The sequence below is a fragment of the Poecilia latipinna genome, unplaced genomic scaffold, assembly GCF_001443285.1.
Source record: "Poecilia latipinna isolate Pla-1442-1.1 unplaced genomic scaffold, P_latipinna-1.0 Scaffold3, whole genome shotgun sequence".
In the NCBI taxonomy this organism is placed as follows: Eukaryota; Metazoa; Chordata; class Actinopteri; order Cyprinodontiformes; family Poeciliidae; genus Poecilia; species Poecilia latipinna.
The window spans coordinates 301,831-325,149 of NW_015112619.1; the positions used below are offsets into that span (position 1 = coordinate 301,831).

The 23,319-nt window shown below is 41.2% G+C and overlaps 1 protein-coding gene across 2 annotated transcripts in view; it reads right to left on the minus strand.

Annotated features, from left to right (window-relative positions):
• The window catches only part of pard6gb (par-6 family cell polarity regulator gamma b), a 42,774-nt gene that overhangs the window by 8,455 nt on the left and 11,000 nt on the right, over positions 1 to 23,319 (minus strand). The gene's annotated exons all lie outside the window — the stretch shown is intronic.

Consider the following 23,319-nt stretch of genomic DNA (forward strand, 5'->3'; position numbering starts at 1 on the left):
ATATTTTTTTCCCCCTTAATGCTATTTAATTGATCAACAACATACGCGGTCATAAAAATCTATCCTTGCTCGGACATGTCCAGGATGTCCGCTTCGAGTCCACGGCTGTGAAGCAACGCATCGGTTAGTGTGCGTTACCCAGAAGGCAGTTGGGCACAAGACCGTGAGTGAAACAATGACTGGGGCAGGCTGCTATATAAAGTACAGGAGCGTCATTTGTAAAATATGGGACGAGTCCCTAATCGATGGGGCGGGTGGCAACCACCTCCGGCTAAACGTTTGAGTAAACATCCACAGCTTCCAGAAGAAGGAAGCATACAATAACGCAGGGCATTCTGGGTGAATACAGTCTAAACAAATGCTAGCGTAACACTAGTGAGAGGAATGGCTCAAGATATTTTACCAAATAGACAAAAGAGAAATCTTATACTTGCTAAATTCTGACTCTACTCCATGTTTGTTTACATTTTGGGAAGAAGGAAGTTGCGCTCTTGTCTTCTTCGGGATGTTTTCGTGTAATTTCCTTCTTGAGGTGGTGCTGCAGCGCCACCACAGGCAAGGGGGTGAAACAGGTTTCTCAAATGGTTTGACTCGTTTGACAGTGCAGTGTCAAAGTGAACCGCACCAGCTGCAAATGTAACAAATGTTGCAATTTCAGTCCCCAAATCAAACCAAGTCTGCCAGACTGTCTGGTGTGAAAACGCCCTAAGGACACCAAAAACAAATCGTAAATGATTTTACGCTAGAAATCACCCGGTGAGCAGATTCAGATGATTTTCCATCACAATCAGCTGAAAATCATCAGCTTACTGGCAGATCAAGCCGAACTGGTGATCAGCCAGCGAGGAACGACACAAAGACTCAAATGTGATCCACACGCTGCTGTCAGCGAGAAGCAGCAAACATGTTGCGTGTGCATATTAGTTTCAGGACTGCTGAGTGCTGCAGCGCATTCCTCTGCTGACGGCAACGACCCACCCCTCCGCAAGCAGCGAGCAGCTGCACCCACCCCGGATATCTGTGCTCAAACACATCGGCGCGTACGTGCGCCATCCATCAGGCGAGCAGATCAGCCATCAGTCAGGGATAATGAGGGAATACAGGACGGGGCAACCGATTGAAAATAGTTGTGGTAATTTGAGTTAAGGCCTGATGCTTTAGGTCTGAGGTTTTGGAGCAATCAGTGGAACAATGAAGGCCTTCATAGAGGACTGGATCACTGATTCAAAGGGTGAGTCATATCCTCAACATATCGCAACTACTGATGAGCATATATTCATGTGCTTGTGTAAATAGGAATAATAATAAAAAGATTAGTTTGCGTTGAAGGTCAACCACAAGCTGGTGTATTCCTATAGTTCCGAGTACATTAAGACACCCCAAGCTGGAGGGAAAGATAAACACGCTGCGGTGAAAAAAATCCAAAAAAACAACTTGATATCTGTCTGATCTTCACATCTTTCTCTGCGACCGGCAGGAAATCTGGACGAAGTAAACCGGGATGTGACAGGAAGCGAAGGTCTCCCAGTGGGAGCATCAGCTCCTGCACTTTTATGAGTCACATTTGCCCTTTCGAGCTTTACTCGTTTATTTTTTTTTTTTCCAGTAATGCATGTTGAAACCTCTTCTGTACTTTTCTCCCCTAATCTTTGCACCCCTGAAATTAATTTAGAGCCTTTAAACAGAAACAGAGGCCAACTCCTCAGGCTCCCCTCGGTCACATTGTAAAGTGTCTTCTCCTGCAGCTTCTCTTCCTTCTGTAACTTGTCGACTCAGCAAGAACAAGTCTAGCGATGGGGGCGCGAGGGGAAAGGGAGGGAGAAAAGGAAAAGCGTGTGGAGGATCTGGGGAGATTTGTTACGTGCTTGTGGTGCAAGTCAGATGCAAGAAGCAACTTCTGGGAGTCAAGACGCTGCTCTCTGTTAGGGAACGCTGTTCAATTTGCCGAAATGCTTTCTGATGTTGCAAACACAAAGTTTACAGTATCGCAGGGGGATTTAAGATGATTGCAAAACAGAAAATTGTGCATAAGGGCACAAATTGTAAAAATGTGAAGGCCTTATTGGGGAACATTACCATGGAAACCAAGAAATGGAGCAAAGTAGAAAAAAAAAGAAAAAGAATTGAGGCAGGGTGAAATTGGATGACAATGTCCCAAACTTTGATCATGCATCTAAACTGAAATCTAGTTTACATTTGTCACATGGCATTTAGGGATCAGCGTAAGCATGTTTACAGGTCATCCCGAGCACATTTTGAAACAAGGTGGTGGCAGAGTCATTCTGTGTGGATGCTTCGTTTTGGATGAAGCACAAGAATCTGTCCAGAGGTGATGGGACGATGGATGGAGCTCAGTAAATACAAGGAAATCCTGGACGGAAAATGTATTAAAGGTCGCAAAAACACATGAGACTTGGGAGGAAGTTCACTGTCCAACAGGTCATCATCCCTGAACACACAGCCAGAGCTACAAGGGAATAGTTTAGGTCAATGTGTACTTATGATCTAGAATTACAAATCTCAACAAAACACACTGAAGCTCGGGGTTGTGAAGTGGCAAAGATGTGAAACGGGTTCCAGAGGTGTGAAAGGGAGAAAAGGTCTCCCAGCTCAACAAAATAAGTGTTGTTCAGTTTTCACAATCTTAAGAAAGCAAGTCTGAAAGAAATCGCACCGAAGTCATCATACGCTTGCCCCCCGTCCTCCCCCCAAAAAGAAAAGAAACCATCAAGTGGTATTTTCAGATTTCGGTGCATGTTCTGGCAGAAGTTGATCTGATTGAATCCAGACAAAGTGCTCGCTACAGGGCAGGAATTTCTGCCACAAGTGCAAGTTTTCCACTGATGGGAACCATATTGGGGAGGGGTTGCAGCAAGAGTCTCATTATAGGCTTTTAAGTGCAACACCCTGGGTCCACACCCCTCACCTCGCTCTCAAACTCGAGCCGCATCGCCCGGGTTACGCCGTGGGATAGACGACCCAGCAGCGAGAGAGCCAACGTCTGCAACTCAAACGCTGCTTTCAGCGGGGTAACGTCTTACAGCTGTTTGGCAAAAATAAAATAATAATGGAAAGAAAAAAAAAAAAAAAAAAAGAACGAGGCATATGCTGGAGTAATTTGTTTTATGAAAACCTACAAATTCAAAGGGGAGAGGAGTGGCTCAGTGCAGGGTAACAACTACTGGTGGAAATGTCTAGTTAATCTGAGCAGGTGTTTTGGGATTTACCCCAGAAACGCTACGGAAACTATATTTTAGGAAAGTCCATAGCAGTAACGCAACAGCAGGTCTGCCCAGCTCTACCCACAACAACAACAACAAAAAATAAAATCAAGACACTCTGCTTCATATTTTTAACGCAGTAAATCTCTTTTTTTCACCCTTTCCTCAGACTGGCTCCATCAATCTCTCTCACAAGTTGAGCTGCACTGAAGAAGAGCCGACATCCAAGTTCAGATCAACTGTTTTGCATTATGGTAACATTTTTGTTGCTAAAACTTTCACAAGCGCTCCATTAACAGTAAGCTGCAACAGCACCACCCACGACCACAGGCGACCTCTCAGTTTAGCAGACGTGGTTCTTTCAACTCTATTCTCCTTACAAAATAGCAGAATTTTCTCCCCCCTTCTGCACGTAACAAATCATTTGAAAACCGCTGCAGTTTACTCCGGCCAGAGAAAACAACCCTAATTACACTGTCCTCCAACTACCACTGAGCTACTATTAAGTCATGATTCCTTCACGTTTTATGTAATGATTCTATGCTTCTTTAGGCTCAAATTTACAGAGTTCTCACTGATTTTTGACCAACGTTTTCAGTTCAAATGCAAAAATTCACCATAAATTCAGAGCAAATAAAATGCTCTGAAGATAGAATCTGGGAAAAAAAAACAGATAAGGAAGGAGGGAGGAATAGATAATGGTCAAGGATGGATAAAAAAATAAAAAATAAAAAACGATGCCTGGACAAACCAATGCATCGTCAAATGTTGAATTCAGTGATGAGTAGAGGATGTGCTTTATTTGTAAATGACGAAACCAACTGATAAGTCGGCTTTCATCTAGAATTACGTAAAGACGTAGATATATTTATATTTGATTCTTTTCAAGAAAATAGTCATCAACTAACCTGATGTTGAAAATGATTCCTTTTTGTGTCCAGAACAATAAGTTAATTAGTAGTCTGAGCTGGAACCAACAACACGAACCTAAAACGTCCCTTCATTACTGTACTAATAGTGTATGAGTGGTTCCTCCAGTCTAATTTAAAATAAAAGGAGCACTTCTTTTGACTGTAGACCTAAATAATCTCTAAATAATCTCATAAAAACAGTTGAAGGAGCCAGAAAGGTTTTAACCATCGAGTCTCTGACATCAAGGTCCAAGTTCTGCTTAATGTGGGCGACACACGAGAGGGTGATCCAGTCGATAACACTGCAGTCACTGTAATGCCTTCTGAAAACGAACTCCCTCCTACACGAGAGCATCGAGCCGAGCCCCTGTGAAGCGTCTGATCAAAGACCGGCGGGTCACCGAACGTCCAACCGAACCACCCAACCTCAGTTTCTCTGATGGAAAAGATCTTTAAATTAGCTCCTGTTCGGTAATTCCTTACCATTATTTACATTTAGCTACATAAAAGTAACTTTTTTACAGTACTGCTTGGAAATTCTCACAGTAGATATAAACTATCTAACCTGAAGACAACAGTTTTTTTTTTTTAAAGAACAGTTTGTATTTATAAGAAAAAAAAAAATTCAGCAAAATAGCCATGCGAGTTCTTTAGCATTTTAATCAGAACTACGTTAAACCTTTTTGAGTGAGTGTGCATTTAGTCAGCAACATAAAAACGTATAAACACTAACAGATAAAATGAAAATGTTGCAGTTGACATAAATCAAATGTAAAGCATGCTATTCCAGATATCTTGTCTTTATGACTGGAGATATTCATAAAAAGGAGCTTTATAAGTTTTAATAATGTTCATTTGTGTCCATATGAGCGTGTACGATCTGGTGCAAAGGGGTGGAGGCAGGAGGAGAGCATGCTGCTTATTTTTTTGGGATACAAGTAGGGAAGTTTGAAGGTTGAAGCCACAGATTTAGAGGAAATCCCAGTTTAGAAATGCAAACAGCTGCTTGTGTTTATGTTTAACATGATTCTGTTCTAAGTTCATGATCAGGAAACTGCACTAAAAAAACAAAACAAAACTTCTTAAGTGGTGCAGAGTATCATAAAAGCTCTGCTCCAGACTCGTGCATAACAGAATGAGATTACTGTTGTCATGCTTTGCAAAATCCATCTAGATCCTACAGAAAAACCGTAAAGGGGAATTTTATAAAGAAAAATTGGAGCTTAGACCTTCTGACACCAGAAGACGGCCTCTTGACCAACCCGCAGAGCGGTCGGAGGAAGGGTCAGAGGTGAAAAGACGGCTCCTGGTCGACTTCTACCTCTCGTGGCTGACACTAAAGGAATGTAGCTGGAGATATCACTGAACAGCTTGAAGGTCTGCAGTACTCCTCCAAGACAGGCGTGAGGTCCTCTGACCTCTGCGAGGGGTAACATGATCCCGTCACTGAATTATCCTTAAAGTGTTCCACAGGTTTTTTTAATGATCCAAATCCCGTAGTGGCCAGAATCCGCTCGATGGGAATCTTCTAGTAAACTGAATTCGGTCGGGGTTTTCAGATCCCATTAAAAGCCCCACGCTGTTTTTAGCCCTCTAAAGTAAAACAGTACAGGGAAGAGAGGAAAGCTGGGCTTTGTTCCACCGAGGCCCACCTCTAGTTAAGCAAAGCGGTGAAAACTGTTTTAATGTTCTGCAACTTTTCCAGAATCCCCCAATAAAAGCTGAGAATCTAAGGGTTTTATGATCAGCCATTAGGATGCCTCAACACGCTTGTTCCTGGCAAATCCTCACCGCAGCTGAAAACACAGCACCAGAAACCAACTACAGCTGAGTCAGTACTTCAAGTCCTTTCTAGAGAGTCTGTATGGTTTTATGCGTTGCTGGCGTAATGAAGGGAAACAAATGAAGCATTAATGCTAAAAACGTATCGGACACAAACACGGGAACTCTTTTTTTTTTTTTACGGCACGCAGAAAAACCTGCAGAAGCCCCATATTCATCGTCATGACGTCATTCATCGTCATAAATATTGGTTAATTCAGACTGCGGACGTTTAAAAGCAGCGTTTGAGGCCAGATTTGGGTGTGATATTTCAGACAGGGCTTTGTGAAAACTTGCACACACTATACTTGTTGTACCTGTGCTAACAAAGACAGGAGGAGCCAAACTGCCCGCAGGAACAAGAGCAATTTGTCAATGTTTAATTCATGCAGTGCAGTAAGCAGCGTTAGCACAGTATGTTGAAGTGCATCAGCACATTTGTCAGAATAATAAACAGAAAGGGAAATGAAGAAAGCATCTTTTAGCACTGATAACAATAGACTGATGGCTAAAACAGAATATTAACATATATTCTGGAAAAGAAAGAAATGAAGAAAGAAACTGGCCGATGGTGATTTTACGCTTCACTGAATAGTTTGGTCAGGAAAAGCAAGTGCCAACACGTCTTGCTAAAAACAACAATGGTGGAAGATGTTCAAAATGAAAATGACAGCAATTTTTTATTTTGTAGGTCTGGATTTTAACAAGCGAGTCAGAAAGCACAGAAAATTGATGTTTTTAAATCAGAACTACGGTCTGCAACCTGATCTCAAATGTTAACTTTGTACTCATGCTTTATGTTTTGAAATATTATTGAAATCCGGTTCAACCGCAGAGCTGTGCAACAGTGTCTGCTCTCTTCTCGCACAGTGTGGCGTCGCCTCTCGTCCCAATATTATTATTGCTAATCGTTCACAACAGAAATCGTGCTTTAGGGTGTTGTACTTTTGCAATAAACTAATCAACAATCCAACACGAAGAAGTAAAACAGAGCTTTTCCCCCTTTAAATATGAAGTTTTATTTGTTTGGGTATGGCATAGTGACAACGATGCAGATTGTGGGGGTTTTAAATGAAACAGAGAAGCAATGTGTGGTCTTTATTTCTCAGTCTTGAAAATGTGAGGAAATGTACATAGAATATCTGTAAATATTGGTTAATGGCCTTTGTACAAATAATGTTAAATGTCAATCATACTGGCCCAAATTTATTAGAAAGATTTTAACCTGCAGAAACCGAGTTGTTCAAAAGTCTTGAAACCGACTTTCAGAACGTTTACCTTGAAACCGACCCATGTCAGCACTCTGCACAAAGATTCAGTCCTTGGCATTTGTGATATTTTTACTTTGCGATATGACCTAGAGATTAGAAAGCCCCAAAGAGAATCTCTGAAAAACAGCCGTTCCTTTCAGACTACTTCACGCGGCGCTCCAGCTTCAACGCACGAGAAGAGCTAAAACTATTATTAAGAAAAACATTTATTCAACTCCTCATCTTGCAAAAAACACCCAAACTTGCTACCTTTAGCAAAACATGTGCTGCCTGGGAGGAATATCATCAGGTTGTGTCATTCGTATCTCGTTTCTGTTGCTCATGATCGTCGGGTTTCTTCGAGTATGAAGGCTTTTGGTTTTTAGAAATATACTGTCCTGCCAATAACTGCATAAGACGACCTCTGACCCCGACCTCTCTGGACCGAGAGACGGCTTTACAGAACGTGTCGACACCGGCGCGGTTCAACATCACGGCGCTTCCCAAGCCATAAAACTTATTTCGTAGTTTGAAAACAATCATTCCATTGGACAGCGCTGAAGTAATTTCCTCGGCAGCAAAAAGAACAAGCATATATACCTTGTAGCCTGCAGCTGTGTCCGAAAGCACACTCGGCTACAGTCCATCTATGCATGTGACATTCCTGCACCCCGACAACCTTCCACCAGCCCCCCTCACCTCCCCCCCCCGGCCTCAACGCCGTCTTCGTCCAGGCGTGACAGAGTGCTCAGTGACAGCAGAGGCCACAATCTGAGACGGAGCGCAGAAAGAACAGTGCAGGACGCTGCTGCCTTTAGCATTAGGTCACTGGATGCTGTGACAGTGGGCTTTATCGTGGGCCTCACAGTGAGAAATGCACACACGCAGCTGGAAGTCCCCCCCCCCCCCTTTTTTTTTCTCTCAAACCTATAAAGCACAAAAGGATGAAACCTCACATGACACGGCGCATCCTTGCTGGACAAAAGGAGATAAGCGCAACACAATGCAGTTCACCAAATGCCCTGGAAGCAGAACATTTCCCCTCCGTCTTTCTTGCTGAAGAAAAAGGTTAAAAAAATAAATAAATAAACGCAGAACACTCTTTACAGCACTTTGTAGATGACATTGATCAGAAATGGCTAATTTTCATGAATGATCCTCAGTGGTTTCGTTAAATCACACTGAAATGCATAGTATTAGTAGGACTAGAGACTTTTCCTTTAAGCATTTCTCACCACTCATTTTTAAGACATCAACAAAGACTCTTAGCTCACCCTAACAGAGAGAGAGAGAGAGAAAAAAAAAGCAGTCCAGACAGATGAAGAACTTTTTTTTTTTTTTTTAAACATGCAAACATATTTCACATTCTTGCAGGGGAGGTTAAGGCAGGGCCTGGGTGGAAATTTGGAGGAGCTCGATAAACATACCAGAATATAATACACAGTGGTGCACAAAGTTGGAGTTTAAACGGAGAAGCCACAAGTTTCATTCATCTTTGCACAGCTTTGACGTTCTGCCCTACAGAAAAGAGTAAACACAGATTCGCAAAAAGCCTTCAGACAAATTCATCCGTAAGCAGGAGAGAAATGTCACTTTGGGGGTGAAATAAAAATCCAAATCTCAATTCGGAAATATTTTATTGGAGGTAAACATTCCGACGTGTTTTCCTGGAGCTTAATTGGTTGGAAATACGAGGCGAGTGACCCAGTTACAAATTTGCCAGTCATGTTCATCTTACTCAATGTACAGTGAGGGAGGTTGTAATGTAACATCTGTAAGGCTCAAAATTTAGGAACTGGAGCAAGAAAGTGGCAACAAGGACAACAGTTGGACAGTTTTATGGAGGCATGGTGAGGAACAGTCACTTTTCTGACACCGTCACACAAATGAAGATATATGGACATAACTAACCTCTAATGGGACATTAAACGGAGCCATGTGCTTTGGTCGAACTGAGTTCATTGGCAAAATAAATAAATAAATAAATAAAATAAAACATCCTAGGATCGTTTTTCCCCTTTTCTTACTTAGCAATGCTACTGCAAGTCAAATCTAAAAAACAACAACAAAAAAAAAACAACAACAAAAAAACAAAATAAAAGTCAATGAAACTGGCCACAAAACAATTATTGGTTCATCACTATTTTCCAATCCACTGTACTAACTCTGCAGAGTTAGTAGGAAAATCTACAATAGCATAGCCTGCTTATGCTAAATCTGTTTAGCATGCACACTTTAGCAAGATAAAAAAAAAGAAAGAAAAGAAAACAGGGTCAGGTGTGATTTGCACAAACTGTTTCCTCAACAGCGAAGAAAACAACAAAAAAAAAACAAAATTACAGCAGTCATTTGAACTCCTGATAAGACCCAACAAGGCTGTAAAACCTTTGCGTGCATTTGCAGTATAAGCTGAATAGTGATTTGCAGGCACTCTCTCACTGCAGTCGCTCATTTAACAAGCAGTTGCTGCAGCACACAGAGGCCGCAGCCGCACATCTGGGACAAGTTACAAAGAGCTGCCGAGGCTGTGCGATGCCTGCCAGAACAGCCCGTGCGGTGCTGGGGGGGGAGCGGAGCGCATCGCAGGTTTAGGACTCATCTGCGGGGAAGAGGAGCGCGTTTAAAGGGAAACGTGTGCGTGTCTGCTCACAAGGAGATTAATTTTATTTGTGTGTTGGAGAGAGTAGAGGCCGATATCCAGCAGAGATGGGGATGGGAAGAAAAGATCAAAGCGGCGAGGTACGTGCAGGTCTCGCATTCCTGAGAAAGGCAGCAATCCGCTCTCGGTCGAGTTATCACTCATAAACTGAGGTTTCTTAGCAAACCTTTTGTTGCAGCCGGCCCGCTCGTGGTAATCTGCACCTTTCCAGCCCCCTCCAGAAGAAAACTAACAAAAAAATAAAACAAACACACACACACACACACACACACACACACACACACACAAAAAAAAGCCCCCAAAACACATGCCGTTAATTTAAGCTCTCCACATTCACTTCCATCTGGTCAACAGGTACCGAGGCCGACGTCACTGCTGGCTGCTCAAGCGACCGAAAAATGGCTGCTGCCACTAGACGCTAAACTGAATCCAGATTCTGGAAACACTTTGCACTGAAGCGACACTTAAAATTGCGGTAAATGTTGTTTACCAATTTGATCACTTCTAAGGTCAATCGATTGCTCTGAATTTTATTCTGAGCCTTAACGTTTCCGCTTCACACTTAAAGTGAAATCCCAAACATAATGAAGTTCATGGTTGTGACATCAGAATGTGGAGAAGTTCAAAGTGTTGTGAATACTTTTGTAATTCTTTTTTTTTAATTTTTTTTTTTTACACAGGTAAAAGGAGGATCCGAGTAGATGGATTTTAAAAGAAAGCATATGGAATAAGTTGCTTTGCTTCTATGCTAGTGACTAAAAAGGGAGTTCATGCTGGAGATACAAACAGTTTGGATAACAGCGTGATTACCAACACTCCCTGAACTTTAAACAGACACCAGGGAAGCTTTTTTGTTGACATTCATAAGACGTGAAGGTTTAGATATCCAGAGTAGAAACAATCCCTCAGATCAAACTCCTACATTCAACCACTGATTCACCTCCTCAGATGTTTAATGAATCGAGGGTTTAGAGGATTTGCTCTCAACTGGACGTTCTTCAGAACGGATAAACAAGAAAAACATCGTCCTCACAGTCCCGTCTGGGCACAGTTCACTTGCTTCGACATCGGCAATGAGGAAGAGAACGAGACAAGCATTCATTCACAAAAGCTTCTTCTGGAATAACGTAAAAAAAAACAAAACAAAAAAAAACGCTGAACTTATGATATTTAAATAGATGGAAACAACTTTAATAAACAGAGAAAAGAATGCAGTGGTTGCAGCGGAGGGCTGGACAAGCTGCAATATTCTCCACTATAAATTTTGCTCAACCGCCGAGACTTGAAGCAACATAGTTTTGACTCTGAATCTGGCACACGAACATGGGAACATCCTGAAATGTGGAGGCCGCGCATTTGACTCCGCTTTTACTGTCCGAACCCGGATTAACGAAAAAGCACGGGATTTAAAACGGTGACCTGATGAAATCCAAGTCAAGCAGAGAGACAATTATAACATTTAGAGCAGCATTATGGACACCATTACATGCCATACGCAAAAACAATAGCCCTACTGTAGTTTGAAAGATATTTCTATGACATATTTTCTTATGTGAACAATTGAGCAATGACTATAATTAACATTACTGAAGCAAATCTTAAGCGTGGAACCAAACATTATGACTTCAATGAGCACCAAAGTATTTCCAGTTTGGATTCAAATTGGCTCAAATTTCAAACCAACTCGATGAGTTTTTGTTTTGGTCTGATTATGCAGAAGCTCGTACTCCAATAATATAAACATATATGTTCAACAAAAGCAAATAACTGGTTTTAAATTAAAGATTGAAAACATCCTGAACTTCAAAGTTGAGCAAAAACGAGTACTTTTTTTTTTAAACATCGATTTTACTTAACTACTTATGGTTGCGGAAAAATGCATTTCATTTTATTGATTTTCCAAATGTCATCTTGCTGGGTATTTGAATGTCATTTAGCAGATTGGAAATGTATTCAGACAGCTCAGTACATTTGCTCTATAAATTATCTGAACTCATATTGGCAATTGGGGGCTGCAAGGTTTTAGGGAAACACTGAATGACATATCTGACATAACACCAATTCTGATGAACCCACATTTTCTTGATCATCCCCTTCCCACAACATGCAGAATGTTGATCGCCACAAATCAGGAAGTGGCTACAAGAAAAACAACTGGTCACCTAAGCCTGTCCAGGACTACGGTTAAATATACCCAAGATTTTAAAAATGGCTGTAACTCAAACCACAATCAAGGTTGACCAAAGTCTATAAACTACAAATAGTGAGAGAAGAATCATAAGAAGGCAAAAAAAAGGCATCTTGGGAGAAATAATTGAAGCTTTTTGTACACATCCTTACCAACTAATCCAGTAATTGCCAGTTGGTGAAGTGGCATCATCTAAAATCTGATCTCGGGCAAATATAGCAACTTTACAATAGTGGCTAAATGAGAAAAGCAATAAAGAAACAGAAAAAAAATCAACAGGAGGAATGTTGCTGGGAGTTGATGACTATCGTTTTGACATTAAAAAAAAATAAAAAAAACACCTGTTGGTTCGTTTTCTATTCCCGTCTTATTTTCACCCATTTTTTGCAACAAAACTACTGATTTCACATAATGGGTTGATATTTATTAGTCGTTACTGTCAAAAGACATACTCATGGGTCACAATTAAATCTTTTAATTAGGTCATTATGTTTGCTACCACCATTTTTTTACTCTCCCCCTCATGTGCACGTGTGCATGTGAACTCTTCCTTCACACATTACATTTAGTCAGCTCTGCACCACAAAATCCAAGCATGGGTCAAATTAAAACAAGGCATTCAAAATATCGCTTTGTCTAGTCTTGGCGGTTCTCTTGCACTGAACTCCTGGAGACCTCTAAAGCTCTTTACAACCTTCTGCTTCCTAACCCTTTGACTTTGCTCAACTCAAATCACTTTCTAATCTTATCAGCTGCAGGTAACAGACAACAAGCAGACAAGCTGGATTATGTCGCCTGTCTGCCTCACACACCCTCCTACATAGTCCAGGCCATGACATGCTGGAGGATGCAACATATAGAGAGACAAGCAAGGAAACGAGCCAGACGTGTAATAAACACCGATGTGGCTTAGAAGAGATAGAAAAAGAAAAATGTTTTCAGCCAAAACATCAAACCGACTTATGTGTGGATCAAATTTTGTTTGTGTTGAACTTAGGGGTTTTTGAGAAAGGGCGAGAAAGCGGTCAACTGAGGACATCTTGCCGAGAGGATCTAAACATCGTATTCCCAAGAAAAGCAATTCCTTGTTGGATTTCTCACTCACATCAGGGGCAGAAAAAAAAAAAGAAGCAACAACCAGTCGCATTACAACTCGATCCGAAAGCAGCCAAAGAAAATATAACCTCAGAAACAAATTGGGATCATTTTCATCCTGATTTCATCAATCAAATCCAAGGCTACACATGTATTCATGCTCCCCAAAATCCTCAGCTCTGAGATTTTACATTTAGTCCATCTCTAGGTACTATCCAGTTATAGTTCCTTTTTTCATACTTTGAAAAAGATACGTTTTAGTTTTATTCCAAATGGAAATCACACTTGACTTGGACAAAGTTTCCAAACCTCGATTAAAGTGAACAAAAAGACTGGATTTGAGCAAACCTGACATATTACAGCAGCTTTCTAGACATTTACTTTTGCTTTGTATGATATACGCGGACAAGGAAAATGAGAGTTTGTACAGTTTTTTTTCCCCTCACTACAACTTGTCATTTTTTGCATTTAATTTTACTGATATGCTAGAAAGGATACATACAAGAGAACAAGGTGTCGTCTGCATAGAAGTGAATTAGTTGTATCTGGAGCAAAAATGTAGAATTGGTTAAACGATGAAGAAATGTCAAGTTATTAAAAAAAAAAAAAAAAGGAATACACTTTGCAGTTTAGTACCATTAAATGTTTCTTTTAGGAATCTATGTAAAGACCCGTGGAGCTGCAATCTCAAATCGACAAACAATGAAAAGCCTTTCCAGACACTCCGGCGTGAGCACACCACAGCTGTCTAGTGTTTACTTGGGCGAAATCTTTTGCAAGCTTGGACAGATCGCTCGCCCTTTTCGCCCAGCACCTGAAACATCCGACCCCCCCCCCTCTGTTAGATACCAACACAGCGTAACCCAACGCTTCCTGTGCACGATGACACACATCCTGGTTTCTTCCTTGCTCCTTCTTTGCTCTACCGACTCCATTTGTGGACGACTTCTGCTGGTCTTTGGAGAGAACTTCGTCTTCCGTCTCTCTCTCACTCTTTTGCAAATACACACACACACCATGTCAACAAAAAGTGTCTGTGGGAGTGTTTCCACATGAGCTGCCAGTGTCCATTGTTTCAGGCCGCAATTCATATCAGGACAAGAGTCGGGGCTCATTCCTCCCCTCCTCCATTCTTTTCCTTCCTCTCCCATCCTGAACTGCTGAGTTGGCCTGATTCAACCGCCAACTCGTGGCCTGGCTGTTTGGAAAAGGGTGTGTGTGTGTGTGTGCGTGTGTGTGACAGGGGGGCAGTTTCTTCTCACGGTGTGGCTGTCTGCTTTTGTCAGGCATCTGAGTCACTTCAGAAGCAGATAACCTAACAGCAATAAGTGGCTGAATGATCCATGCAATTTAAAGTATGAAGCGTTAAAGAGAATTGTACGTCGGGTACAATTTGACGTGATCAACTACAAACTACTATCTTGGACCAGCTTCTTAAGATATATTCTTCAGTAAGCAGTAAAATGAGAACATGAGATTTGGCGAATCAAATTATTAATCTTTATCGAGCTGGAAGAAATTCCAGTCACTTGCAGCAACTTTATGAAGGAAAGTTTTAGCCATTTTCTTACAGTAACGGATAAAAACTTTGGTCAACCTCAACACCTGGAACCCTGCTCTCATCTACTTAGGTTAAACAGATGGTAAAAACTTTAACGGTTTTATGTATTAAACATTTTGAAATTTAATTTGCTTTCTGAAGATCACCTGAACACCCCCTCTGGATATTCTGTGACTCAGCGGGTCCCCCGAGCGCCTTATGTTTAGAAGCAGCAGCTTCATAGGCGTTGACGGAGCCATTTTTACAGAGATGAGTGCCCCGGGTCACATCTTCTTTACCCCAGTAAAATTCTTTATCAGAGTTCCTTCAAAACAAACAAAAAAAAAGTTACGATTACTAAACAAAGTGCCCGCAGATCAGCTTGAAATCAGAAGAAAGTCGGACGCGTCAGGAAACTCTGAAGCAAAAAGGAAAGACTCGAGAATCATCCACTGTACCGTTTCGCCAGATAAGATTGCAGTCTGAAGCCGGTAATCTTAAAAAGAAAAGACAAAAACAACCAAAAAAACAAAAACAAGATAAAAGTTTAGGACATCTAAGAAGCGTGTCGATACACGTCCAACATCGTAGACAAGGAAGTGAGTTTATCTTTAAGCAGTGAAATGACTTAAACTAAATGGTCATAAATACAAGAGGAAAGCAAGTAAACCTTTTTTTTTTTTGCGTTTAAGAAATGTACCTCTTGAGCTTACATTTAGATTTTGTGCCCACGTGCTGTTTTAAGTTCAGCTACACCCTGGCAATGTTTTTTTTTAAAATCTACTTTATCCACCATTTTTTCCTCAACAGCAAATTAGTTCCCATTTCACCAGGGATGCCGGAAAGGTAAACAACCCTGAAGAAACGGTCAACTCCCTCTTGGCAGGACAGACTCGCTCACTATTTCTAGTCAAAAAACAACAACAATGTTAAATAAATTAACTGTACCGTTGCAAAAAATGTTCTCTTTTTTTTTAAAAAATACTTCTGACTGGTTAAACAAGGCTTGACAAGCCAAATATCATTGAGTGAATATAAAAGGGAGATAAAGAAACTGACAGGCCTTGCTGCAGATATACTGGTTTGCACAAGCCGGGTCATCCTTGTGTGCACGCGTCCCGTATTTATGCCACATTCCTGCTGTAAGGATACAAAGAGGAAAGTGTCCTCTTATTAAAACTCACAATTTTTCCAAATACCAAGACAATATGAAGAAATTGTCTTGTTTGCAGCCTAGATGTTTCCTTCGCTACCAGCTGTGCGCCTCTCGTCATGAGCCGGGCGGCTCTGAAGCCGAGCTCGCCTGCGGTGAGCGTCGAGGAGCGGAGTCGGTCCCTCCTTTGTAATTATGGACTCTGAAAATAACTCTTTACAAAAGGCCCGAGGTTCATGTTGTGCTCGCTGAACTCCGACGCACAAAAGCTGCGTGATGTCTCTCCTAAGCCAGACTAAGTGGATGTAGACGAATTCCTCGGGGGATTAAAGAGATTTTTGTACAACCTCAAAAGAAAAGTTGTCTATTTGAAGTACGTAAAATAAATGAGAAATGCTTGGAAGTTTACTTCATCTGGAGCAAGACAACCCTCGTGGGACGCCGTCGAAAACGAACAGGAAACTACGCCGGATCGCCAGATAACCGCAGCAATCCCCCACTTGCACACGTTTAAAGCCAATTTGCACGTTTTGATTAGAATTAGGTGAGCTGGGATTTCATCAGAGGAAACCAATCTTTCGCTCAAGCGTACACTTGTGCTGGTAACTCTTTTTTTAAAACGGGGATTAGTGCGAGTTTTCTACTGTTGCGCACACATACAGAGCATGCCTGGCCTTGTCTTGTCATCCAGCAAGGCTGTAATTAAGGAGGAACTGCAGTGAGCAGTCTCACAGCGAGCCGTCTCTGCACAAACCAACGACTCCGCCCTCGAAAACCCACTAAACGCCCACCCGGCATGATAACTCCCCCACTCTCCCTAACCCTAAATGTTCGCCCCTTTTCCTCGCTTTTCTCATGCCTCTGCCAAAAAAAAAAAAAAAATGTAGCCAGGGAATTTTTTCTCGGTTTTCCCATATCCAGTCCATCTCAGTGTCTCTGTCCTGGAAATTACCGTTTGTCATTTATGAGTAACAATTTATTCATAAAAAAAAAAAAAAGTTGTTTGCTGAAACCTCAAATACAAGGTATTCAAAGACAGCGTGATCCAAAAACATGAGGACGTGCTTCATTTAAAACGGTATTAATGCCTCACTTTGAGTGTATTAAAATGGTAACATCTGGGAACTTTGGGAATATTAGGATTTTTTAAATTTAATTATTTTGTTTGTTTTTACACATCAGTCAGGGTTCTAGATTTTCACCTATATATATATATATATATATGTATATATATATATATATATAAAGACAGATCAGCTTCTTAATATGATGTTTTTTGGACTTATTTTTATGGTATTAGAGCTGTATTAAAAGTTTAAAAAAAAAAAAAGATAATCCAGCAAGGAAGCCAGAATAGAGAATAAAAATTTTATTTTCTGGAAAAAAGAAATCCTTCCTATTAATAACTTCAACAGCTGTTAGAGCGATGTCAAAAGAAACGTGTGCTTCGGCCAGTTAGTCTATAAATCAGATAACCATGTCACATATCCTTAATTTCCTTTTAAGCCATAAAAAGCAAGAGAGGAAGACAAACATTTCAATCTGGTTTTTTCCTCTGTAAAAGGCTCAAGGAGTGGCTGCAGTGGTGGTTTAGGATGTTGTTTGCTCCGGAAAGACCGGGTCAATTTTAACGTGACCACTGAGATCTCTGACACTCAACACAACAACAACAAAAAAAAAACAAAGACACAATCACATCTGTAAGTCAGAGACAGGAGTTTATAGAGGTCTTACTCAACATGAATGAAATGTTTCAGGAAATAGCCATATCAGGATATATTTGTCGGCATAGAAAACACACCATGCTCTCGTGCTACCAGGTTGCACAAACAGCAACACTCTTCGGTGCGGCCACCACTGCAGAGTGAAAAAGAAAAGATTCAAAATGAACCATTTTCTGGGTCAGTGAGGTTTTTGAAGAATAAAATAAGAGGAAGGATTGATATGCAAGAAGATAAAATTATTTTTACTTTTTACATAAAGAGACATGTCTGCAGTTTACTAGGGCCGCAAGAGAGAGCGATATTTTCAGCAGGACACGGAAAGGCTGAACAAAGTGTCTTATGCTTTTGAGGTTTTAATCTCGGCCATGGAGGATTCAGGTTTGGGAAATGTTGGCAGACTTTTTAGAGAATACACACAAAGTATATTTAATAATTTAGCTAGTAATTATAGATATCCTAACCCGGGTAATCCCAAATATAAGGTATCCATAATCATTTTGTCTATGCTTTAAAATGTTTGGAGCTAAAGTTATGTACATCTCATATAACAGATCTTAAAGAGATCAAAGTCAGTTAGAAGCTGTACAGAAACCACAGATCAGAATTTGACCCTTGAACTCTGACCAGTTCCTTTATCCTTAAACGCAAGATTTTACTTGACCATTCCAACACAAAAAAAAGTGGATAATGTTGAGCTTAAGGCTGAAAAGGGAGATAATTCTATAAAATACTCATCAAAACTGTAGGAGGGGTTCCTGACAGACACTCCTTTCCCATGATGTCTGGAAAGTTCACTGTGGGAGAGCAGGAGGGGCGGGTGGAGGAGCGGTTCAAAGAGGGGTCGTAAACCAAAATGAAAGCCGGGACTTAGGAAACATAAACTCCAATATACTTCTGACAACGCAACAAGAGTTTAATTAAACTGCCAATTCTCCCCCACACCCTGCAACAGAGGCCAAAGGAACAAAGACGAGCATTGCTACTCCGTGTGTCGGCTGCATATCGACATGCGCGTCTGAAAACAGCTCCAGAAACCCAGTGAAGACATGTCAGACAAAAGCTGCATGCTTGGCACTTGACCGGGGTTTGTGCCTTCATGGCTTTTTTGTGTCGGCTGCTGTGATTTACGGCGTCGCTCAATCTGCTTTTCTGTGCTGCTGCAGTCAGAGGCACAAAGAGAGGCCTCTCCACACCAGACATGGCTGCTGCTGCTGCTGCTGCGTCCGGCTCCTGGCAGGGATCGCGCATTTCCATCACACTTGAACTACGACGCTTAATGTAGAAAGACACCCGGAGAAAAGGCCACACAGGTTTTTATTGAGAGGCCCGACCACACAGACAATTATGTAATCTGAAAGGATTAATGTTGCGTGACGGCTGTCATTTGGAATCGGAAGGGGCACATTTTTATTAGTGGCCGATACTTAATAACCTGCTTAAACTTTATAAGCATATTCCCAAATTTCACTCTATTATTTTTTTCCCCCCTTTCTGTTCCCGAGAGGAAGAAAAAAAAAAAAAAGCAGTAATAATATGTTCAGTGTATCCTCGCTTCCTCTTCTCCCCACTTTCTGTCTGCGTTTCACAGTCAGGCAGACTCCCCACTGTCTGCCTCCGTTCCCCCCCCCTCTCTACTTGTCCTTAATCGGTGAGTCAGGCCCGAGGTCTCTTACGAGAAGGATGACGACCAGTCTGAGCAGCTACGTACAAGAGAAAACCCCAGAACGCATACCAAGATGATCACCCAGATGGGCTTCTTGGAGAGAATTGCACTTTCAAAGCTTTGTCCAGGAAAAGAAATTAAAAACAAGTAATGACAAGGTAAATAAATGTGCTTCCTAAGAAGCATCCCCCCCGTTTTGTTTTTATTGGCATCTTATTATAGCGGGAGCTTCCCTGCACAGCTGGAGGTCACCAGAAGCACCTGTGTACATGAAGCACGGGCACAACAAAAGATTACCGAGGCTAAACAACAAGACAATAAACTTCGTAGGAACAAAATGGATGTGCTGGTATGAGGAAAGGGAACACGTTTGGCAAAACGACAATTGGTTAGTTACACGTTAGCATTTCCATTGTACCCAAGTCTGTTGGGTAAAAAAATGAAGACAGGACGGACTGTCAACATTGCACAACGCACAGAGGCAACTCCTTAAAGCGATGACTAACATCATGCTGCACAAAAAAAAAAACAATCTGTGAAGTTTTCTTTCAAGCCATTTCATCAGGCTGTCGTAGTTTTCCTGCATTGCTTCCTTTAAACCGAACCCAGTACTAGTGGAAATGACACCGCAGCAGCCTGGGTCTCTGTTAACACGTTTCTAATGCAAAAGGGGAAACAGCAAAGGAGGCCAGCGTCGGGTCAGAGAAGCAACAGTTCTTTTGATCTTCCAACATGAGGAGGTCCAACATGCAAAACGACAGCCGTCTGCAGATCTCAGGGTTTTGTTTTTTAAACTTGTGCTACATTTGCACGTCTCTCTTTAGCTTGGCTGATGTCGGCATCCGTGGGTTGTTGGAGCCGTAAATATTGGCACGCTGCATACGAAGCCAAATAGAGACGATCTCGGATCAGCTGAATAACTCTGTTTATTTAAACTCTTAGCCTTTTCCGCAAACGGGGGTCTCTGCTCTTTGTTAAAAAAGAAAAAAAAAAAAAAGTTTAGTCTACATGCAGTCTGCTTGTAGCGTCTGGAAAAACAGCTGAACTTTCCCCTCACGAAACGCAGGCCGCAGCCTTGCCGTTTCGTGACTGGTGCAAGTATTTGAACGAGGGTTTTTACCAAACCATCATAGAATTAAGTTTGGAAAGTTGCAATCAGAACTCCCTCACCTTAAAAGACTGAAGAGTACAACAAATCAAAAAGCTAGTCATGTCGTATTTCGACTTTAAAGCAACCTTTAGCTTCAGTCATTTCTGAAGCATCCTTTAGCATCTATGAGTGATAGGCGTCTTACAATTTGCCTAACAAGAAAGAAAAAAGAAAAAGCAGAAAATGTGGGATACTGTCTGTGATATCTTTAGAGGCAATTCAAAAATATATCAAGATATAATTTTTTTCTTTTTTTTTTTGGCTACATCGTCCACCCCTACTTATTGTACAGTCACTCCTCCTGGTAAGAAGATTATAAATACAAAACATACAACAGAACAAAATGACCCAACATCTACTTTGATAAGATAAGTAAACTTTAAGCTGTTAGGAGATCATTCGTGTTCAGTATTCAATATACAAAATGTTCCTTCAGAAAGCATAATATTTTATGAGATGACACACAGCAACAGGTGGGGCAGAAGTGTGTTGCTCTTTAGAAAACTCATCTTTTTTTTTTTCTTTTTTTAAAACCCAGCTTATTTATGCCTCCATTAATCAAAACAAAAGAAGCGAGTTCTTGGTTCTATTTGTTAGATGATCCATCCATGATAGTCGTTGGTTTTTAGGTCTTATTAGTGGTAGAAACCACAAAACCCCCACCCAAAAAACCCTCTTAGGGTTCCTCAACCATCAGAGAGACCTCACCTGAAAACACCCAATCAATCTTCCTTCCATCTCTTCACCCTCACAGGAGATAAGTGGCGATTATCCACAGACTCTACGAGGCTCCCAGGAATACGCCACACATTTCTAACCTGCTTTGTCTGCGTAAAGGTCATCAGTTAAGATTCGGACCCCACAGGGAGAGCAGCATGCATCAGGAGCAGGATTATCACTACGTCCCAACAAAACCGTGGCACGTGCTGCAGATGCTTCGCAAACAAAAGGAAATCTGGGCCTGCGAGGGAGTGTCAGGTAGATGAAAGAGACCAGCGCATGCTGTCATAGCCATTGTTAATGCAGGCAGAGTGGAAAAGGATGCACAAAGTTATCTGATCTGAGGGTGGAGGAGGCCGTCTCTCACCGAGTTACAGGTCAATTCACATCAAATAGCTTTTAGTAGTGAGCTATTAGTTTTCTTTTCATGTCTCATCAGTAAAGTCTTTGAAACTCAATTTATAGCCTAAACCGAGACGATAATCTAGTTTCCCAGCGTAATAAATCAAGTAAAACATGGGTTGGACACCTTTAAGGGGTGTTTTCTTTTTAAAAAACACTAGTGATTCCCAATAAATATTTATTTTTTTACCGTCCGAGTCTCAGTGGTGATGTGCGTTTTCACACGGGGTGGTCTGCTGACCCCGGTCACAGAAGACACACGGTGACACCACTGATGACCTGCACTCACAGGGTGGTACTGTCTGACACAGTCATTATCATGCTCACTTTCTCATGCCAGCATCACAATGGGTGCAGGGTATCTGCTCTGAGGAATGAGGTACTCACACAGCCACACATTCACCTCTTTGTCCGGCTGCTAACAAAAGGCTGCAGATACGCAGGACGGTCAGACTGCCTCAGCGGCACATTCTGATGAAGCGCTGAGGCTGACATGGCCAGCATGTCATCTTCAACCAGAACGTCTTGCCGTTTTCTGCTCCACTCCCAGGTCACCTCTTCTTTTTCCTTAAAAGGGACCATTACTCCTTTCCAGTAAATGCTTATGGAGCTTTATATTGTACAAATCTAGAACTCACTGGAACCAACATTTAGCTTTATCAGAACAAGAGTCCAGAGAAACCCCAACTAGTTTATAGATTATGGACTACTTATTATTAAACATGGGGAACCAATACGTAGTTTTATACTTTCACCCTTTTGTTTTTCTTTTAGTTTTGTTTGTATTTTCTTCTAATTTATGTAAAGCACTTTGAACTGCCTTGTTACAGAAAATGTGCCATGTTAAAAAAATAAATAAATAAATAAAAATTACCTTACCTTTGAATATCAGATTATATCGAGAGTAAAAATAAAAACCATAAGTGTGTATGGATTAAAAAAAAAATCTAAATGCATGTTTAAAATACATCTATAAAAGTACAACCATATTGATTTGTGTTAACCGAGATGCACCAAGCTGAGATTTGTAGCCAATAAAACTCTGACTGATTTTTGCAAATTCCAATTTCTCTGTAAGAGCTGAGATTTGCAGCATTTAAAATATTATGTTAAACTTTCTGCCATGAGCGGTTATTCACATTGAGAGGCAGCAGAGTGCGAGTAAATAGGAATTGCTGTAAAAAGATTAGAGATAAACGATTAAGATCTGAACGGCATATTTGACATCTGACCTGTTGATTCTGATTTCGACCCGTTCCAGCTACTCATTCCAAGGTCTGATATACAACATAGCCAAAGGTTTGAGCTGGAGAGACGGTCCAACAGAAAATTGCAGGACTATCTCGATTAAAGAACACATTCCCAATCTTTATTTGATTTTATGAAACCATCTTAACGCAGACGTGTTTGTGGACCCAAACGGTGGTAACTGTTGGTCTTGACACATTTAATGAGCACAGGAAAATAGAGGGAGGCATGTGCGACCTGCCTACATCTCATCTGACCCGATCAAAGCAAAAACCACACGATTCCAACCTCTGACTGTTTCTGTGTGCGTTCCCTACAGAATGTAGCTCCTTATCATACATCCAAGGCTTCCCAACAATCTGCAAGCAATTTTTAAAAACGCAACACAACAAAGCATCGTCAAGCATTTCCACAAATTATTCACAATAAAAACCATCATCGGATTAAACATCCTTTGCATCATTTAACACCAACAAAAGTGAGTTTAGTCAGCTTTGGTCATCTTAGTTTTCAGGCTGATTTGGGCCTCTTTGGTTTCTGAAACCTATTCTCAGATGGAAATCCACATCATTGC